General features: G+C 36.5%; 1 long non-coding RNA gene across 2 annotated transcripts; it reads right to left on the reverse strand.

Annotated features, from left to right (window-relative positions):
- Window positions 1–977: 977 nt before the first annotated feature.
- On the reverse strand, window positions 978–4,920 carry LOC145166932 (uncharacterized). 2 transcript variants are annotated; one of them, XR_013740802.1, is made up of 2 exons: window positions 2,508–4,920; window positions 978–1,362 (listed from the first exon to the last, which is right to left on the reverse strand). It is a non-coding gene; the product is annotated as an uncharacterized LOC145166932 (long non-coding RNA). The 2 variants fall into 2 exon arrangements; XR_013740803.1 differs by lacking the exon at window positions 2,508–4,920 and adding an exon at window positions 1,591–2,497.
- Between the last annotated feature and the right edge of the window lie 4,887 nt (window positions 4,921–9,807).

Raw genomic sequence — 9,807 nt, forward strand, 5'->3', positions numbered from 1 at the left:
AATTAAGTTACCCTTTGCCACCCTTACTAGTCCTTGTTAGTGTGTCGGTTAACCAGACGCGCTCCACTAACGACTTGGTAAGGTACAAAGTGTAATTTCATGGGTTAGCACCTATTTCACATTTTCCAAAAGTAACTAAGATTGGGAATTATTAAACTGTAGTTACTTTATAATTTCATTATACTTTTAATGAGGATTTAAAGTCCTTGTCCTACCCGTTCGGCTAACGACCCTCCACCAGTCAAGGAAGCGGTGGGTGAGAGTGGACACCCATTAAGCTGCCATTTTATAGGCAACAACCTTATACCCCCTTATAGACCGGCTTCGTGAATGAGGCCTACTAACGGTAAGACTGACTTATTCTTATACATATCTATATATTTAAACTTTTAATATAATAATAGTATAAGGGTTGAATTTTAAAATTTTAAAATTCTAAGGCATAATTTGGAAATTAAAGTATTAGGGTGTAAGACTTTACAAATTCCAAAACTTAAGGGCAAGTATTGAAACTATTCAAGACCTTTCATTTCATAACTTATGAGTTTAATGGTTCATTAAAATGAAGACTCTTCATTTTATGTAACCTCTTATTCTTTAATGACACTTTTAAAGAAGTGACTTTTGGTTATCCATAACTTGAGGACAAGTTATGGATTCCATCATTAGACATTAAGATCAAGAATCACACTTACAAGCAAGTTACACATAATTCCTATGATCTTCTAAAACTCATAAGAACATGAACATTCATATCAAAATTTCAAGAATCATATTAACACATATAATTATAGGGATGCAACCGGGGGCGGATATTAACCGGGACTACAATACCCGTCCCCGTACCCGAACTCCGATCACCATACCCATCCCCGCCCCCGCCCCGTTTAATCCCCGACGGATTTGGATAGAAAAATCCCCGCCGGATACGGGCAACCCGATGGATACCCGTTTAATAAAAAAAAACATAAAAAAAATGTTACACATAAATCATTTTTCATTAAGGCTGTATGGACTCTTACAATTTTAGAGTTTTGTTTATCAAAGTATGGCTCTATCGGTAAACAAAAAATTCACTTGGGTACATATACATCTCAATCAAACTAAATAACATTCCAAAAACACTAAACATTGTTAATTCTTCAAGCTACAGTGATTTTGAGTCTTGATTAATGATGGAAGCGATTGTTGGATGCACTGAATAGTGATGCTTGAAGAGGTTGATTAGTCGAATGGATGATAGGAGAATGGATGCCGATGCTGATGCTTGAGTGTTTGAATCTTGGTGGTCGAATGTCGAAGAGTTCAATGAAAAATCGAAGTGATAAAGATACGAACATCCACTACTCGATACTCCGATATCTACAAAGATTTGATTCCATACAACATAAAATCGATTATTGTGAAATCGAGTTCAGACATGCAGTTCATATTGCAAAAAATCGAGTTTATATCAACATCGAGTTGAAATTGGAAAAATCGAGTTCATACAGAGTAAAGCATACATAGATTAAAGAAGACGTTTAAGTTTATACATAATCGATAAGTTATAACAAAAAATGAGTTCAAAAAAAGAAAAAAAAAACTTACTTGGGAATATCATCGTCGAGGGTCACGAGTCTAGACGCTAAAAGAAAAAATTTATTGAGTACGTGGATGTTACTGAGAAAACAAAACGGTGAACATCTTTATTTTAAATGCGAAAAGTGACTTTAACTCAATTGATTGCATTCTCTTAATCCAAGACACATGCACACGACGATTCATTTCTCAAGTAAATTAAAAGCTCCATTTAATAGTAATTAACGAAACTTGATTTCAAAATATTTATTTATTTTATACATTCTAGATATATATATAGGGTCTTAACGGAGCGGATAATATCATACCCGTCCCCGCTTCAGGTATGAAATGTAAACTCCATCCCCGATCCGTTACCCGTTAAGACGGGGAATACCCGATCCGATCGGGTCGGATACCCGCGGGTACCCGAATCCGCGGGCAAAACTTGCATCCCTATATATAAAACATGGAATTTTGATATTAGCCATTGTAAATGGATTAGCATAACATTACACCATCTAAAACAAGTTTTAAAACACCAAAATAGTTTAGGGTAATGTTTCTAGTCCATTTCCAGCAGCAAAACTCGAAAATCTGCATTCCGGGGCTCCTACTTGTCGAGTACAAGAACCTACTCGACGAGTAGGATGAATTTCCACATGGACTCGTCGAGTCCCCCCACGGACTCGGCGAGTTCATGCTGCAGAGTCCAGATTTTTGAGCTTTTTCAACAAGTTTGCATCAAGTATCAAGAAAACAAGCCTAGGCTCTGATACCACTGTTGGGTTTTGAGCATTCTAACACTCCTATGGTGTACATGCAACCCTAGAAACCTTGGATCTATGTTTTCTCTAAATACATGCAAATTTGATTTTCCAAGGTTTACTTCCTATCTAGCATGTTATGTGGAACTTGTAATACAAAACTCAAGTAGAATAACATACCTTTTAGTAGCTTGGATTCCTTGATGACTTTGTGAGCCTAGCACCCCAAATGTGATGCCTCAAATGCTTCACACAACACCACAATACTTGGAATAACCTTGAGAGAAGTTCACTACACCTCAAAATCGGCTAGCCCTCTTTGTTGCTTGTACAAGTGCCGATTTTGCTTGCATAGAGTTCTTTATATAGTTGTGGCACAAGTAGGGTTACACCATATAAACCCTAATTATCATGGTTTTCCATATTCCATGATCCATGGGTTTGTGACCTCCATGGACTATCCATGGAGCACCTTATGGGTTTTAACCCAATCCATACAAACCATGGATCATTAGCCCACTATACAAGAATAGATTATTTACACAATCAACCCCATATATTTAATTAGTTTCTTATTGATCACTTAATTAATTCTAGATTAATTCTTTGATCAATACTAGTTAAATAATATTATTAATATATTAGTACTTATAATATATTAATAAACTTAAGTGTCATTTCTCTCATTTTGGTCTATCCAAGTATTGCAATGCCATGCAACCCAAATGGACCATACCGGGTCGGGTCAAGTACATACCAAATATAGTTATGGACTTAGACACTATATCCAACAAACATATCCAATGGGTCGATATTGGTGCCTTCGACCCCTTAGTATAGTGAGGACAACTCACCTGGCACTGCTGAAGTCCCGCAGATAAAACTCCAGCTGCTGGTTGACAGATTCCCGAACTGCCAACATCAAACAATACCCAATTAATAATTGGGTTCCAAGCCCAAGGTCCAACTCACACTCTAAAAGCCCAATAGTCAAGTAATGGGCCAACGCCCAACATATGGCCCAATTTTCCAAATATGTCCCAGACCTCTACATGGTCTTTCATTAAGGCTCATCCAATTATTCTAGTCCAAACTCTTGGTATTCCCATGGCCCAATATCACATAATCATCAAGGCCCAGTTATGGCCCACCTATAGCCCAATTTTCCAAATTGGGCCCAAGTCCTTCACACGAGCCTTACCTTAAAACTCATCCAGTTATTTTGGTCTATTTACTTGTTCTTGGATAGCCCATCAATAGTCCAATTACCAAGGCCCAATAAGAAGGCCCAAATCAAGGCCCAAGTGAAATTAGGGTTTTCACATGAAAAGACGATTAGGGTTAAGTGTTCCTACTTAACCCATTAATGACTTATTCCATTAAGGACTTAATCCATTAAGTCCAATATTGTCTTAGGTTAATTTGCACCTGATTATTAATTATTATTTTTGGTTTAATAAATAATTCTCGTGCGGTCCCGATAAATCCCAAAATTAGGGTTTCAAGGAATTAGGGTTTTCCAAACCCTAATTAGGGTTTCCAACCCAAATACTAGCCCAATAATCAAATAGTTGGGCTTTTAGGTCAATTAGGGCTTCATTGGGCCTATTAGTGTTTCATTGGGCTCACTAGGGTTTCATTGGGCCCATTAGGGTTTCATTGGGCTTACTAGGGTTTCATTGGGCCCACTTTGTCCAAGCATCCCCAAACGAGTCAAAACGCAAACGAGGCACACCGCCACCCAACACGGCGGCTGGTGGCGGCAGGAGGCGGCAGCCACCACCCTACGGTGGTAGTTTGAGTTTTTCTTTTCATTATTCCATTTTTTAACAATTTACAATGCTAAACCCCAAAGAACACACACACACACTAATACAACACATACACAGCCACCCTAGTGGTGGCCGGCGGTGGCACGTGGTGTTAGTCACCACCTCACGGTGGTGGTGGTGGCGGTGGCTTTCCCGTGAATTCTGGTTACACAACATACACACATACTTAACACAATATAGCAACATCACACACACACACACCCCTAAATACATAACAAAACACGCACTCAGCCACCTTCCATGGTGGCTGGTGGCGACGTAAAGATGGCAGCAGCAGCGGCTAACGGCAGCGACGAACGGCCACATCGAGACTCAACAACAGCAGGTCTGACCGATCCCTCCCACGACCACAAACACCAACTCTAACTCTCGTCTCATGGTCTTCGGCATCCCACGGGAAGTCCTTTGATATTCACGACGACCGGCCGTGGCGGTGGCGACTTTCTTCTTCGTCGGTAACTTCGTCGTCAATAGCAACGGCGCGACGGCGACAACAGCTACGGAATGGGATGGAAAAGAAGTGAGGGTAGTCGGGAAACACCAACAACTGCCGTGTTGCGTGCGCAGATGGCGTCAAAGGAGTAGGAATGTCAGAGAAATGGTGGCGACAGCCACTGACGGTCGTCTTGGTCCTGGAAACTCCTCCCTAGTGGCGCTGGCACACATCCGGTCGTGGGTTTGCAGCGGTGGCCTTGGTTGATCGGAAATAGCAAGGGGTCGGTTGGTAGCGGCTGGAGGTTAAGGGTTGAGAGGGAGGTGACGGCTGGAGTTATAGCGTTAGGGTTTAGAGGGTTAACGTTAAATACCCGCCTTACATGAAACATCTTCCCATATTGACAAAACCAATCCCTCCTCCTCCTTTTCCTTTCATATTAAGTCCCAAAATTACCATTTAGCCCCTGACTCCATAAAATCCTTTCAACTTTGATCCAATATTTACCATTCAGCCCTCAATTTCCAAAAATCTTCTCATAATAAGCCCATAATTTACTAAACAACCCTCAACCTTCAAAATTCTTTACAAACTAATCCGGAAATTACATTTTGACCCCCAACTTCTACATTATGCTAGTTAACTCCTCGAAACCAACATCTCGCTAATTATTATTTGATTTTGGGCTATAATAATCTAAAATAATAATAATAATTACTTCTCAGGGTTCCGAGTTTATTATTTAATTATTCTATTTTAAACGGGATGTTACAACGGACCTAGAGTGAGGGAGTTATGATAGTTTGAAGGCATTGGCAATTTTGGTCCCTGGGTGGGAAAAGCTTGTTTCGGCACAACTTTGTTCTCCATTCTTCGTGTTTGATTTCTCTACCTGTTTGAATCTATCGATCTTATAAGTTTTATTCTCATCATGTATGTCTTTTAAATATAGTAAGGTTGTTCATAATTATTTTCATATATATATATATATATATATATATATATATATATATATATATAGTACTAATTTTAAGCAAAATAGGTAGGTCCTAGGACCTATCTTCCTTTAAAGTAGCTACGTCATTGGATGCTGACTTCGATAGTATGCATGTGGAGCTAATATTGTCTCTCCAAAAGAGTCATTATGAAGAGATGGGAGACTCCAACATATATAACCACTTATAAGACCATATCGCACTGATGTGAGATACACTAACAAGTATATGTCAGCACATGTAATTATTCATTCTGATAGAATCAGTTAGACATTTAGTTAGATTAATCTTATAGCTATTTACTTGTAAATATAAATAGTGTATTGGTGAATAACATTGGTAAGGATGTCATTTCATGAATTCGTCTCTTTATCTCTCATACTTGTTAGAATGGTATTAAAGCATTCGATCTAATATTCTCTGCAAATTTGACCTAATTTCTTCCACAATATGATGAATTTAGATCTTGTTATCAATTACAATGCAAATTTCAATTTGAATTCTTCTTTAACCAATACATTTCTTAATTCCAAAAACAATGATCAAAATATTTTCTTGGTATCTACTCCTCTTTCTAGGAACGATAGTTACATGCAATGAAATTCCCAATCAAATTTGCATTAGGAGCAAAAAGTAAATCCGAATTCATCGATGGAACCTCGAAGCAACCAGAAACTGAAGGAAACATAGTTGGATGATTGGATTAGTAACAATCGTGTGGTTCAATCTTGGTTACCAAACGCGGTTTCAAAAGAAATTATTGGAGCCTTCATATTTTCTACTACCGCTCGAGAATTATGGATTAGAAGAAAACTTTGGTGAAAGCAACCGTCAACTGATATATCGGCTCCAAAGAGAAATCACATCAATCACTCAAGGTAATTTTTCGCTTTCTAAATACTACACAAAATTGAAACAACTTCGTGCTCCTTGTAATTTAGGATCTGCTAAAGCGATATATGACCTAACATCATCTACAAGCTTTACATAATTCCTGTTGGGACTTAATAATACTTATGAGAATCTAAGGAATCAAATTCTTGTACATGATACACTTCCTTCAGAAAGTTTTCTATTCCTACTAAACTTTCTGCCAAGCTTGTAAAGTCATCGAGTCCAAACAGATATGTTAATAAGCATTTTTCATACAAATCAAAGTATGATTTCAAAGGTAAACTCTACTGATGGATACTAATACCCATAGCCATAAACAAAGCCCAATAATATTGCTATAAATAACAGTGTCCTTTTGGGTTACACGCAAGAATAAAAAGAATCAGATCTGTAAAGATATTTATTTGAAGGACTTGTTTTTGTTAATTAATTAATAGTTTAATTAATTAATGGTAAATAAATGAAATACGGGATATTCCATAATTATTTGAATACCACAGATAATTACAATTATATTTGGTATTTATCTCTAGGGTTTCAAATCACCTCCATATAGATAGAGGGCTCTTGTTCCGGTTTTAACAGATGAGATATACACCTCTAAGTTACAAAAGTTCAGAATACTCAAACTCTAAAGAAATCCCCAATCGTCGTCTTTACGCCGTGACCATCTAATTGTCATGTTGTGATCGAAGAACAGAATCGAGGTTTCGATTCTATTTGAGCTCGAAGTTTAAGGATTGCTTGGATCTAATTCTTGTTTGCGTCTTGAGTGCAATCACAGAAGTGGAACTCTCATTTGGGTTCTCTAGTTCAATCCACATGCTCGAAAAAAGAGGAAACTAACTAAGAAATCAAATGTATGTTTTCTTTAGTGTTATACTAAGTTGCATAGACTAGAGAGTTTAGATTCTTCAGATTTCGAGTTTAGATCAGAATTGTTTATAGTTTCTAATGCCTTATATTTTATCTAATGAGGCTCAAAACCCATCATTTATGGTGATCATTATTACAATTTTTGCAAAGTAAATGGACATACAAAAGAAGATCAGAGGCTGTACTCACCACTCACCACCCACATTTTATGTATCGCGTTAACTTCCCACTCATTCGCCTTTCACTCACCAAAGGCAGCAAATGATCACCTTTCACTACCTTTTATTTTTATTTTTTAAAAATATAATTAATTTAATTTTAAAGTTTATTATTCAAAAAATAAATAGACTTAATTAAAAAATTATTAATAAACACAATAATTAATTAAAATCGAAATACTTCATTACTTAAAATAAAAAGTACATAAAAAACAACCAAAGATTAAAAAAAATTACATAAAAAAAAGAACCAAGATTAAAAAAAGAAAGATTTAAAAAAACACGAAACAATCTAGGGGAAATATTTTTTCATGATCTTCTCCTTTGTTTTCAAAACTAGTTCGGGGGGCGTATCACGAAAGATGATCGGTTTTTTTTGCATCAAGAATTACATATCTTCCATTTTTTTTCCTTTCCCCACGCTCCTTTTTGTGGCCAACCTTTTGTTTGTCGAATGTCAAACGTTTAGCGCAATTCAAATTGTATCGATGAAATGTGTACCATTTTCAGTATTTCTTATATATCGTTGCTGAAATCCGATGCATAGGAAGAACACCTCTTCCCCTTCCTTTTTTCTTTGTTCCTACCAATCAGTCGGACAGTTTCTACTAGCTTAAGCTCATCGTCATCTTTTAAATCTAGCCTGGCACAAACATCGGAAGAAGTTGTGTATCCACTGGAGCCTGCTACTGTTCCTTTTTCTTGTGCTCCTCCCGGTACGAATTCGACTTCGTATTTCTATATCTTGAACTAAAGATTAACAATTTCCAAGGCTCATTAAACTTGAATGTCTTTCTTGTATCCTCGTGAAACAAATGCAAATCATCGTGAAGAATATTTTCATTTCCTTGACCGCTTTTCCTTTGGGCTTTTAGGTTGTTGTATAACCCGTTCATCTTTGAAACACTTTTTGCTATTTCTCGAAACTTTGAATTAAGTTGGTGCTTAGTATTGTAGTCATCAACTTCACCCAAATCCTTAGAGAAATCTTTCAAAAACATGTAGCCAGAAATGATTATGCGCTTGTGCATTTTCGTGCTTTGAATCCTCCGAAATGTCAACCCAAGATTGTGTAAACACTAACTCTTCTGTCGAAGTCCATGCTTTGAGGCTTTGACTTTTTCTTCTCTTTCCACTGGTTGTTTTCATTGCCGAGTGGTGGTGGTGGCGGGAGGGGGGGGGGGGGGGAGGGATTGAGTTTCCCGTACAACTTCGTCTTCCAGGTCATCAAGGCTTTGGTTTAATTGGTGGTAGGGTGGTGTTTGACTTTGTGTTTGAGAATGATAGGGTGAGGTATGGGTTTGGGGTTGATTTGGTGAAACTTGATCGGGGAAAATGAAAAAATTGTTGAACATGTTGAGACTAATATTTTGGTACTTACATGGGGTAGTATTGTCTAACATTTTTGTATTGAAATTGTGGAGGAGATTGAATGGAGACATCAAGTTGGGGACAATAAATCAGTAGGGATGAATCGAAAGCGAAAATGTTTCGGGTTGATGTAGTTGAACTAGAAACATAAGTTTTTGTTCTATCGGATTTTGGGGTTGGATAGTTGAGATCCAATTTTGTTAAGAAATAGAGATGAAATTATAGACGAATATGTGGTTTTAAAGGAGAAATAATTGGGATATTTATAGGGTTGTAAAATGTTGATAATAATAATAATAATAATAATAATAATAATAATAATAATAATTTAATGGATATAACGGTTGGAGGGGTTAATTCATAAAAAATTAAAAAGATTAACAAAAACAACCAATGAGATGAAGAGAGGGGGAGTGAGATATCCTTCTTTCACCCCTAAACCGCACCGACGATTTGGCCTTCCTGGATGCGGTTCCCGATTCCAGTCACCCTTCCGACATCCACTCCGTTCAACCTTAAACGGTGAATACAAATCAACAAGAAGAAAGTCTTATAAGTTTCAATATTATGTTACTAGTTGTGAGACCTATGTATTACACGAGTTAATTTAAAAAAAATGTTAAATATAAAAATCAAAATATTTGAGAACTTTTAATTTATAAGAAAATAAGAAAAACAATGAATTATTATAGTTGAAATGTTTTTTATCTTTTAAATTTAAACAAATAATTTAAATAAATAAACAAAAGAAACTAATAAACTTTAATTTGAGAATTTTAAAATTAAAAAATAAGTTCATTAATGAAATTGATATCCGTTTATTAAAATGATTATATTAAAATATTATGTTGAATTTAATAA

This window comes from Lactuca virosa, chromosome 3 (assembly GCF_052849685.1).
Source record: "Lactuca virosa cultivar CGN04683 chromosome 3, Lactuca_virosa_CGN04683_v6, whole genome shotgun sequence".
In the NCBI taxonomy this organism is placed as follows: domain Eukaryota; kingdom Viridiplantae; phylum Streptophyta; class Magnoliopsida; order Asterales; family Asteraceae; genus Lactuca; species Lactuca virosa.